Here is a 10,656-nt window from a genome sequence, read left to right on the forward strand (position 1 = left end):
CTCCACATCCTCTCCAGCATCTGTTGTTTCCTGACTTCTTAAGGATCACCATTCTAACTGGCGTGAGATGGTATCTCATTGTGATTTTGATTTGCATTTCTCTAATGACCAGTGATGATGAGCCTTTTCTCATATGTTTGTTAGCCACATAAATGTCTTCTTTTGAGATGTGTCTGTTCATATCCTCTGCCCACTTTTTGATGGGGTCGTTTGTTTTTTTTTTTTCTTGTAAATTTGTTTAAGTTCCTTGTAGATCCTGGATACCAGATCTTTGTCAGATGGATAGGTTGCAAAAATTTTCTCCCATTCTGTAGGTTGCCTGTTCACTCTGATGATAGTTCATTTTGCTGTGCAGAAGCTCTTTAGTTTAATTAGATCCCATTTGTCTATTTTGGCTTTTGTTGCAATTGCTTTTGGTGTTTTAGTCATGAAGTCTTTGCCCATGCCTATGTCCTGAATGGTATTGCCTACGTCTTCTTCTAGGGTTTTTATGGTTTTGGGTTTTACATTTAAGTCATTAATCCATCTTGAATTAATTTTTGTGTAAGATGTAAGGAAGGGGTCCAGTTTCAGTTTTCTGCATATGGCTAGCCAGTATTCCCAGCACCATTTATTAAATAGGGAATCCTTTTCCCATTGCTTGCTTTTGTCAGGTTTGTTGAAGATCAGATGGTTGTAGTTGTGGGTGTTGTTTCTGAGGCCTCTGTTCTCTTCCATTGGTCTATATACGTGTTTTGGTATCATAGCATGCTGTTTTAGTTACTATAGCCTTGTAGTATACTTTGAAGTCAGATAGCACGATGCCTCTAGCTTTGTTCTTTTTGCTTGGTATTGTCTGGGATATATGGGCTCTTTTTTGGTTCCATATGAAATTTTAAGTAGTTTTTTCTAGTTCTGTGAAAAAAGTCAATGGTAGCTTCATGGGAATAGCATTGAATCTGAAAATTACTTTGGGCAGTATGGCCATTTTCAAGATATTGATTCTTCCTATCCATAGGTATGGAATGTTTTTCCATTTGTTTGTGTACTCTCTTATTTCCTTGAGCAGTGGTTTGTAGTTCTCCATGAAGAGGTCCTTCACATCCCTTGTAAGTTGTATTCCTAGGTATTTTATTCTCTTTGTAGTAATTGTGAATGGGAGTTCACTCATGATTTGGCACTCCACTTGTCTATTATTGGTGAATAGGAATGCTTGTGATTTTTGCACAATGATTTTGTATCCTGAGACTTTGCTGAAGTTGCTTATCAGCTTAAAGAGATTTTTGGGCAGTGATGATGCTGTTTTCTAAATAAGCAATCATGTCATCTGCAAATAGAGACAATTTGACTTCCTCTCTTCCTATTTGAATGTGCTTTATTTATTTCTCTTGCCTGATTGCCCTGGCTGGAACTTCTAATATTATGTTGAATAGGAGTGCTGAGAGAGGGCATCCTTGTCTTGTGCCAGTTTGCAAAGGGAATGCTTTCAGCTTTTGCCCATTCAGTATGATATTGGCTATGGGTTTGTCAGAAATAGCACTTATTGTTTTGTGATATGTTCCATTAATATCTAGTTTATTGAGAATTTTAGCATGAAGGGGTGTTGAATTTTATTGAAGGCCTTTTTGGCATCTATTGAGATAATTATGTGATTCTGTTAATATGATGGATTACGTTTATTGATTTGCATATGTTGAACCAGCCTTGCATCCCAGGGATGAAGCCAACTTAATCTTGGTGGATAAGCTTTTTGATGTGCTGCTTGTTTTGGTTTGCCAGTATTGAAGATTTTCACATCGATGTTCATCAGGGATATTGGCCTGAAATTTTCTTTTTTTGTCGTGACTCTGCCAAGTTTTGGAATCAGGATGATGCTGGCTTCATAAAACAAGTTTGGGAGGAGTCCCTCTTTTCCTATTGTTTTGAATAGTTTCAGAAGGAATGGTACCAACTCCTCTTTGTACCTCTGGTAGAATTTGGCTGTGAATCTGTCTGGTCCTGGACTTTTTTTGGTTGGTAGGCTATTAACTATTGCCTCAATTTCAAAAGTTGTTATTGGTCTATTCAAGGATTTGACTTCTTCCTGGTTTAGTCTAGAGAGGGTGTATGTGTCCAGGAATGTAGCCATTTATTCTAGATTTTCTAGTTTATTTGTCTAGAGGTGTTTATAGTATTCTCTGATGGTAGTTTGTGTTTCTGTGGGATCAGTGGTGATATCCCCTTTATCATTTTTTATTGTGTCTATTTGATTCTTCTCTCTTTTCTTTTTTATTAATCTGACTAGTGTTCTATTTTTTTAACTTTTTCAAAAAAACACCTCCTGGGTTCATTGATTTTTTGAAGGGTTTTTTGAGTCTCTATCTCCTTCAGTTCTGCTCTGATCTTAGTTATTTCTTGCCTTCTGCTAGCTTTTGAATTTGATTGCCCTTGCTTCTCTAGTTCTTTTAATTGTGATGTTAAGGTGTCAATTTTAGATTTCTCTTGCTTTCTGATGTGGCCATTTAGTGCTATAAATTTCCCTCTTAACACTGCTTTAGCTGTGTCCCAGTTAAAAAGATTCTGGTATGTTGCCTCTTTGTTCTCATTGGTTTCAAAGAACTTCTTTATTTCAGCCTTAATTTCATTATTTACCCAGTAGTCATTCAGGAGCAGGTTGTTGAATTTCCCTGTATTTGTGCAGTTTTGAGTGAGGTTCTTAATCCTGACTTCTAATTTGATTGCACTGTGGTCTGAGAGACTGTTTGTTATGACTTCCAATCTTTTGCATTTGCTGAGGAGTGTTTTACTTCCAATTATGTGGTTGATTTCAGAATAAGTACTATGTGATGCTGAGAAGAATGTATATTCTGTTGATTTGGGGTGGAGAGTTCTGTAGACATCTATTAGGTCTGCTTGGTGCAGAGCTGAGTTCAATTCCTGGGTATCCTTCTTAATTTTCTGTCTCGTTGATCTGTCTAATATGGACAGTGGGCTGTTAAAGTCTCCAACTATTATTGTGTGGGAGTCTAAGTCTCTTTTTAGGTCAGATGTTCCTGTATTGGGTGCATACATATTTTGGATAGTTAGCTCTTCTCGTTGCATTGATACCTGTACCATTATGTAATGCCCTTATTTGTCTTTTCTGATCTTTGTTCGTTTTAAGTCTGTTTGGTCAGAGACTAGGATTGCAATCTCTGCTTTTTTTTTTTTCTTTTCATTTGCTTGGTAAATTTTTCTCCATACCTTTATTTTGAGCCTATATGTGTCTTTGCATGTGCAATGGGTCTCCTGAATACAGCACACCAATGGGTCTTGACTCTTTATCCAATTTGCCAGCCTGTTTCTTTTAATTGGGGCATTTACCTCATTTACATTTAAGGCTAATATTGTTCTGTGTGAATTTGATTCTGTCATTATGATGCTACCTGGTTATTTTGCACATTAGTTGATGCAGTTTCTTCATAGTGTTGATGGTCCCTATATTTTGGTATGTTTTTGTGGTGACTGGTACCAGTTTTTCCTTTCCATATTTAGTGCTTCCTTCAGGAGCTCTTGTAAGGCAGGCCTGGTGTTGACAAAATCCCTCACCATTTGCATGTCTGGAAAGGATTTTATTTCTCCTTCACTTATGAAGCTTAGTTTGTCTGGATATGAAATTCTGGGTTGAAGATTCTTTTCTTTAAGAATATTGAATATTGGCACCCACTCTCTTCTGGCTTGTAGGGTTTCTGTAGAGAGATCCACTGTTAGCCTGATGGGCTTCCCTTTGTAGGCAACCTGACCTTTCTCTCTAGCTGCCCTTAACGTGTGTTTCTGCATTTCAACCTTGGAGAATCTAACGATTATGTGTCTTGGAGTTATTCTTCTCAAGGAGTATCATTGTGGTGTTCTCTATATTTCCTGAATTTGAATGTTGGCCTGTCTTGCTGTTCTCCTGGATAATATCCTGAAGTGTGTTTTCCAACTTAGTTTCATTCTCCTCATCACTTTTGGGTAGACCAATCAATCGTAGTTTTGGTCTTTTCATAGTCCCATATTTCTTGGAGGCTTTGTTCCTTCCTTTTTATTCTTTTTTTCTCTAATCTTGTCTTCACGCCTTATTTTAGTAAGTTAATCTTCAATCTCTGATATCCTTTCTTCCACTATTGATTTGGCTATTGATACTTTTGTATGCTTCAGGAAGTCCTCGTGCTGTGTTTTTCAGCTCCATCAGGTCATTTATGTTCTTCTCTAAACTGGATATTCTAGCTAGCAGTTCCCATAACCTTTTATCAAGGTTCTTAGCTTCCTTGCATTGGGTTAGAACATGCTCCTTTAGCTCAGAGGAGTTTGTTACTACCCACCTTCTGAAGCCTACTTCTGTCAATTTGTCAAACTCCTTCTCTGTCCAGTTTTGTGCTCTCGCTGGAGAGGAATTGGGATCATTTAGAGAAGAAGAGGCATTCTGGTTTTTGGAATTTTCAGCATTTTTGTGCTGGCTTTTCCTCATCTTTGTGGATTTGTCTACCTTTGATCTTTGAGGCTGATGACCTTTGGACTGGGTTTTTGTTGGTGGGGGGGTCCGTTTTGTTGATACTAATGTTATTGCTTTCTGTTAGTTTTTTTCTCATGGTTAGGCCTCTCTTCTGCAAGTCTGTTGCAGTTTGCTGGAGGTCCACTCCAGACCCTGTTTGCCTAGTATCACCAGCAGAGGCTGCGCAACAGCAAGGATTGCTGCCTGCTCCTTCCTCCAAAAGCTATGTCCTAGGGGGGCACCAGCCTGATGCCAGCTGGAACTCTCTGGTATGAGGTGTCGCTGTTGGGAGGTCTCTCCTAGTCAGGGACCCACTTGAGGAGGCAGTCTGTTCCTTAGCAGAGCTCAGCGTTGTGCTGGGAGAATCCTCCTTGTCAGGATCCACTGCTCTCTTCAGAGATGGCAGGCAGGAACATTTAAATCTGCTGAAGCTGTGCCCAAAGCCACCCCTTGCCCCAGGTGCTCTGTCCCAGGGGGATGGGAGTTTTTTTTATCTATAAGCCCCTGACTGGGGCTACTGCCTTTCTTTCAGAGATGCTCTGCCCAGTGAGGAGGAATCTAGAGAGGCAGTCTGGCCACAGCTGCTTTGCAGTGCTGTGTTGAGTTCCACCCAGTCCAAACTTCCCAGCCTCCTTAGCACTGTCAGGAGAAAAATCGCCTACTCAAAGCTTCACTAATGGTGGATGCCCGTCTCCCCACTAGACTCCATTGTCCCAGGTCAACTTCAGACTGCTGTGCTGGCAGTGAGAATTTCAAGCCAGTGGTTCTTAGCTTGCTGGGATGTGTGGGAGTGGGACCCGCTGAGCAAGACCACTTGGCTCGCTGGCTTCAGCCTCCTTTCCAGGGGAGTGAACAGTTCTGTCTCACTGGGGTTACAGGTGCCACTAGCATACAAAAAAAAAAAAAAAAAAAATCCTACAGCTAGCTCGTGTCTCCCCAAACAGCTGCCCAGTTTTGTGCTTGAAACCCAGGGTCCTGGTGGTGTAGGCACAAGAGGGTATATCCTAGTCTATGGATTGCAAAAACCGTGGGAAAAGCATAGTATCTGGGCTGCATAGCACAGTCCTTCAGGGCTCCCCTTGGCTGAGGGAGGGAGGACCCCGGCTCCTTGCACTTCCCAAGTGAGTCAACACCCCCACCCTTCTTCTCCATAGGCTGTACCCACTGCCTAATCAGTCCCAATGAGATGAACAGGGTACCTCAGTTGGAAATGCAGAAATCACCTTCTGCGTTGGTCTCACTGGGAGCTACAGACCAAAGCTGTTCCTATTCGGTCATCTTGCTGGATCTAAGACATGTTGAGCATTTTTTATATACTTGTTAGCCATTTGTATGTCTTCTTTTGAGAGATGTCTATTCATATATTTTGCCCATTTTTTAAATAAGATTGTTTGTTTGTTTTTGAGTTGAGACGTTTGTATATTCTGAATATTAGTCTTTTGTCGGTTGAATAGCTTGCAAATACATTATCCCATTACATAAGATGACTCCCCTTTCTGTTGATTTTTTCCTTTGCTGCACAAAAGCCTTTTAGTTTAACAGTCTAATTTGTCTATTTTTGCTTTTGTTGAGTGTGCTATTGAAGTTTTATCCATCAAATTTTTGCCTGGACTGATGTCCGCAAGTGTTTTCCCTATGTTTTTCTGTGATAGTTTTACAGCTTGGGGTCTTACATTTAAATATTTAATCCATTTTGAATTGATTTTTCACACAGCACATTAATATCCACATTTCCCAGCATCAATTATGAACATACATTCCCCAATGTATATTTCTGGCCTCTGTGTCAAAAATAAGGTGACTTTAAATATATAAATTTATTTCTGAATTCTCTATTCTGTTCCATTGGTCTACGTGTCTGTTTTTTACTGTCAGGTCATTTTTTATAAAATTAAAACTCAACCCATTTCACATAAGTGACATGAAAGGAAATTCTTCATGGATAAAAGTTTGAAATCTTCCATTGTGCAATCTTGGGTTACATATTTCAGTGTTCAGTGCTCCATTCTTCCACTCCTCTCCAGGCCTTTGCTTTTATGCTTTGAGTGCAAGTCAGTCTTACCCACTAGATTAAGTCCAGTTTAGGGCAGTACCTGTGTCTAATTAATCTTCATACACTTCTCAGCACCTAGTACAGTGCTGTGCACGCAGTATATTTGCTCTCTATACACATACGTGCATATGGTTGTTTTTCTAGCTTGCAGGTCTTGCTTCCATTTGATATGAGACTCAGTGACCCCAGCTGAATCACTGAGTCCCTCTTGCTATGCACTCTACAGCCAGCTGCATAGAGCTCTTTGTGTGAAAATAAGCTTATTATCAAAACATTCCACACCTGAAATTCAGTCTGTTCATTGGATGCTAATATTGAGACTGCTAGGCATATATACATTAATTATTGCATCATGTAATAATACTAAACTGTGAATTAATTTGATCTGTGACCATCTACTTGAAGGATTCCATAGACTGCAAACCAAGTGAACTGAAAAGTGAGGAAATGATGCTTCCTCATCCCCACCATCTAAATGAAAAATCCCCTAGATATTTTTTCCCAGCTGTCTGATATAAAAACAAAAGGCACAAAAACTGTCCCCAACACATTGCACTAAACAGAAAAGAGTAGTTTTCTTAACATCTAGTCCATTTCCCAGAATTGAAGAGCTTGTCCCTGCTTTCACTTTCAATTTGGGGCAGTTGGCAGTTTGAGTCTTTCTGAGAATTTGTCCATTATGTCTAATTTAATTTGTTGGCATACAGTTGTTGATAGCATTACCTTAAAATCTTTTTTATTTTTGTAAGGTCAGAAGTAATGTCCCCCTTTTCATTCTTGATTTTGGTAATTTGAGTCTCCTGTTCTTCGGCTGGGTTTTTTGTTTTGTTTTGGCCAGTCTAACAAAACAGTTTTGTTTTGCCAATTTTGTTGATCTCTTCTAAGAACAGCTTTTGATTTTATTGATTTTCTCTACTTTTGTCTTATATTCTCTATCTCATTAATTTCTACTCTTAATTTCCAAAATTCTTTATTATTTTCTTCTTTCTGCTAGCTTTGGATTTAGTTTGCTCTTCCTTTACTAGCATCTTAAGGTAAAAGGTTAGGTTATTGATTTGAGTTCTAATATTTTCTTACTAATTGCTCTAGAGTGTATCATATATGTAATTTATGAGAATGTATCTCACATTTATGCTAAATCAATTCCAGTGAGACAATTTTTACTCTTATAAGTCTAAAATTACTAGTTTTTCTCACTTTTTTGATATTATTAAATATGTTAAATATATGTTCAAACAATACAATACATTGTTATAAATTAATTCATACAATTTTATGTCTTTTAAAGAAGCTGAAGGGGAAGGTATAAATGTATAGAGCTTGTTATGTTAACTTACAGTTTCAGGTTCTCTTAATGTATTCCTGGGGGTTCGAGTTAACATCTGCTGTCATTTCTTTATTCCAATGCAGCTTCGCTCCTACTGTTCTCTCTTGTCCTGTTCTTGTTAAGTATATCACGTTTCTATATGTTATGGGCCTGAAACACAATTATATACATATTGCCTTATATAACTGTCTTTTAAAAATTAGTTAAAAAGAGAAATAAGAAGAAATATGCATTTATACAGTCTTTTATAACTATATAATTATCTTACTGGTGCTCTTTGTTTGTCCATGTGGATGTGTATTGCCATCTGGAGTCATCTGCTTTCTGCCTGAAAACCTTCTTTTATTAATAGTATTTCTTGTAAAGTCAGTCATCTAGTAGTAAATTTTATTTATGTTTCCAGGCTTGAATCTCCCCCTGGCCCACACTCTTTTTCAAATAAAGTCAGTTTCTGTGGGAAAAGCTTTGGAGCTCTGATTTTATAGACTGCCTCTCTCTCTCTCTGGAAAATATCTCTGAGCCATGACCCCTTCAACTGGGCAGAGGTGGTAGCTTCTGCTCTTTGCCAATTGCCCCTCCCAACATGGAAAAACCACCCTACAAGTGAACCAGAGTGAGGGTGACAGGCCAGGGTTTCTCATTCTGCCATTCCTGAGCTAAAGCTGAAATCTTGTTGCAAAAATTATAACTGAGAATATTATTATGTGAAAGAGATCTGGCCTGACTCTATCTTACTTCTAACCTCCAAGCTGTCCTTGTTCATCCCTGAGCATAGGCCGAACTGACATTGGAAGGAATTTAGTCAGCCTTTTCCCAAAATAAAACCCCTTCTTCCCTGAGGACTAGACTGACTTTGCAAGATTAACAAATCAGCCATGAGATTAGAAATTATGTTCTGAGAGTCATGCAGCTAGAGGCCACAAGATTCCAGACCTTTCCAGTTGCCATCCAGGTCAATAAACTGGCTCATCTGGTCTTGTGGCCCCCACCCAGGAACCAACTCATGCAAGAAGACAGCTTTGATGCCCTATGATTTCATCCCTAACCCAGCCAATCAGCACTCCCCACTTCCCAACCTCCTACCCACCAAATTATCCTCAGAAACCCCCATACACACATTTTCAGGGAGACTCATTTGAGTAATGATAAAACTTGAGAATCCCATACAGCCAGCTCTGCGTGAATTAAACGCTTTCTCTACCGCAATTCCCCCGTCTTGATAAATAAGCTCTATCTAGGCAACAGGCAAGGAAAACCTGTTGGGCAATTACGGAGCCTCTGCTCTATGAGTGGGACTGGGAAAGGTTGGGAGCCCTTGTCTTCTGGTCACACTCACCAGAAATTTAGTCTTTACAACTCACTATTGGAGGGGATGAAAAATTCTGGTGGACTGGCACTCCTGATGGGATATGTTATCCCTGCTCAGAATATGAGAGAAGAGGCAGCTCCACCTTCTTTCCATAGCCCCCAGTAGTGGACCTTTTGTCAGCCCAAACTGAAAATGAGGATGAAGAGGCCCAAGGGTCAAGTGCCACAGACTCTTGTTATTCTTACCAGAGTTATAGGAGCTCTCCTTGAATAGATGTTTCATTGTGATGTATGTTTCCAGGACAATTTGCAGAGATTTTAAATGGTTCAAATAATTTTGACAGATGTAAGAATGTTATGCTCTAAAAAGTAAAAGACTTTAAAGTAGTTTTAATAATAAAGGAGCTACAGTGTTAAGGAAGGATGACAGAAAGAGTTTAGATAAAATTATTTTACAAAGTATGAATGAGAAAAGACACTATATCTGCAATTTATATACATCTAATATATAATGTTAATGTGTAAGTAAGAAATGCTTGGCCAGGCCTGGTAGCTCACACTTGTAATCCCAGCACTTTGGGAGGCCAAGGTGGGTGGATCATCTGAGATCGGGAGTTCGAGACCAGCCTGACCACCATGGAGAAACCCCGTCTCTACTAAAAATACAAAATTAGCCAGGATAGTGGTGCATGCCTGTAGTCCCAGCTACTCGGGAGGCTGAGGCAGGAGAATTGCTTGAACCCAGGAGGAGGAGGTTGCGGTGAGCCGAGATCGTGCCACTGAACTCCAGCCTGGGCAACAAGAGTGAAACTCCATCTCAAAAAAAAAAAAAAGAAAAAAAAAGAAATGCTCACACAAGGTTGGGTCTGGTGGCTCATGCCTATAATCCCAGCAATTTGGGAGGCCGAGGCAGGGGGATCATTTGAAGGAAGGAGTTCAAGACCAACCTAAGCAACAAAGTGAGACCACATCACTATAAATATATTTTTTAAATGAATTCATTTAAAAGCCTGAGTTCATTCAGGCTTTTTACTATTTTATTTGCTTTTGCTGTAAAATAGAGATAATGCCACTTATTCTGTATGTTAGAAGTCATTACTGAATTAGATATAAAACACAAACAGCTCTTAGAAAACAATCTATAAAACTAAAATCACACTATAATAAATTTAAAAATAAAAAACCTATAAATAAAATATTTCCACAATTTTTCACTTAGCAAATAAGCAGCATAGTGAAGTGGTTCAAGAAGAGGGTATGGTATCATGAGTGCTTGGGTTCAGATTAGTTACAGTGTTATGATTTTAGACAACAAATAAAGTCTTTCTGTGCTCAGTTTCTATAAAACCATGAGGAAATATTATGAGTTTTCAGTTGTGTGATTCATGTAAAGCCATCAGTACTGAGCCTAGAACATGAGTACAACACATGGAGCCCCCTCCTGACTGTGTGCTGGGCATTAAGTACCAGGGGTTAGGTGTTCATGAGTGTGTTAAA

The 10,656-nt window shown here is 39.1% G+C and overlaps 1 long non-coding RNA gene across 9 annotated transcripts in view; it reads right to left on the minus strand.

The window, feature by feature from the left end:
• LOC129050137 (uncharacterized) overlaps window positions 1–10,656 on the minus strand; it is an 88,329-nt gene that overhangs the window by 16,441 nt on the left and 61,232 nt on the right. For all 9 annotated transcript variants that reach the window (XR_010135499.1, XR_010135501.1, XR_010135493.1 and 6 more), the window contains one exon: window positions 7,862–8,001. This is a non-coding gene — a long non-coding RNA (uncharacterized LOC129050137). The remainder of the gene's footprint in view (window positions 1–7,861; window positions 8,002–10,656) is intronic.

The sequence above is a fragment of the Pongo abelii genome, chromosome 1, assembly GCF_028885655.2.
Source record: "Pongo abelii isolate AG06213 chromosome 1, NHGRI_mPonAbe1-v2.0_pri, whole genome shotgun sequence".
In the NCBI taxonomy this organism is placed as follows: domain Eukaryota; kingdom Metazoa; phylum Chordata; class Mammalia; order Primates; family Hominidae; genus Pongo; species Pongo abelii.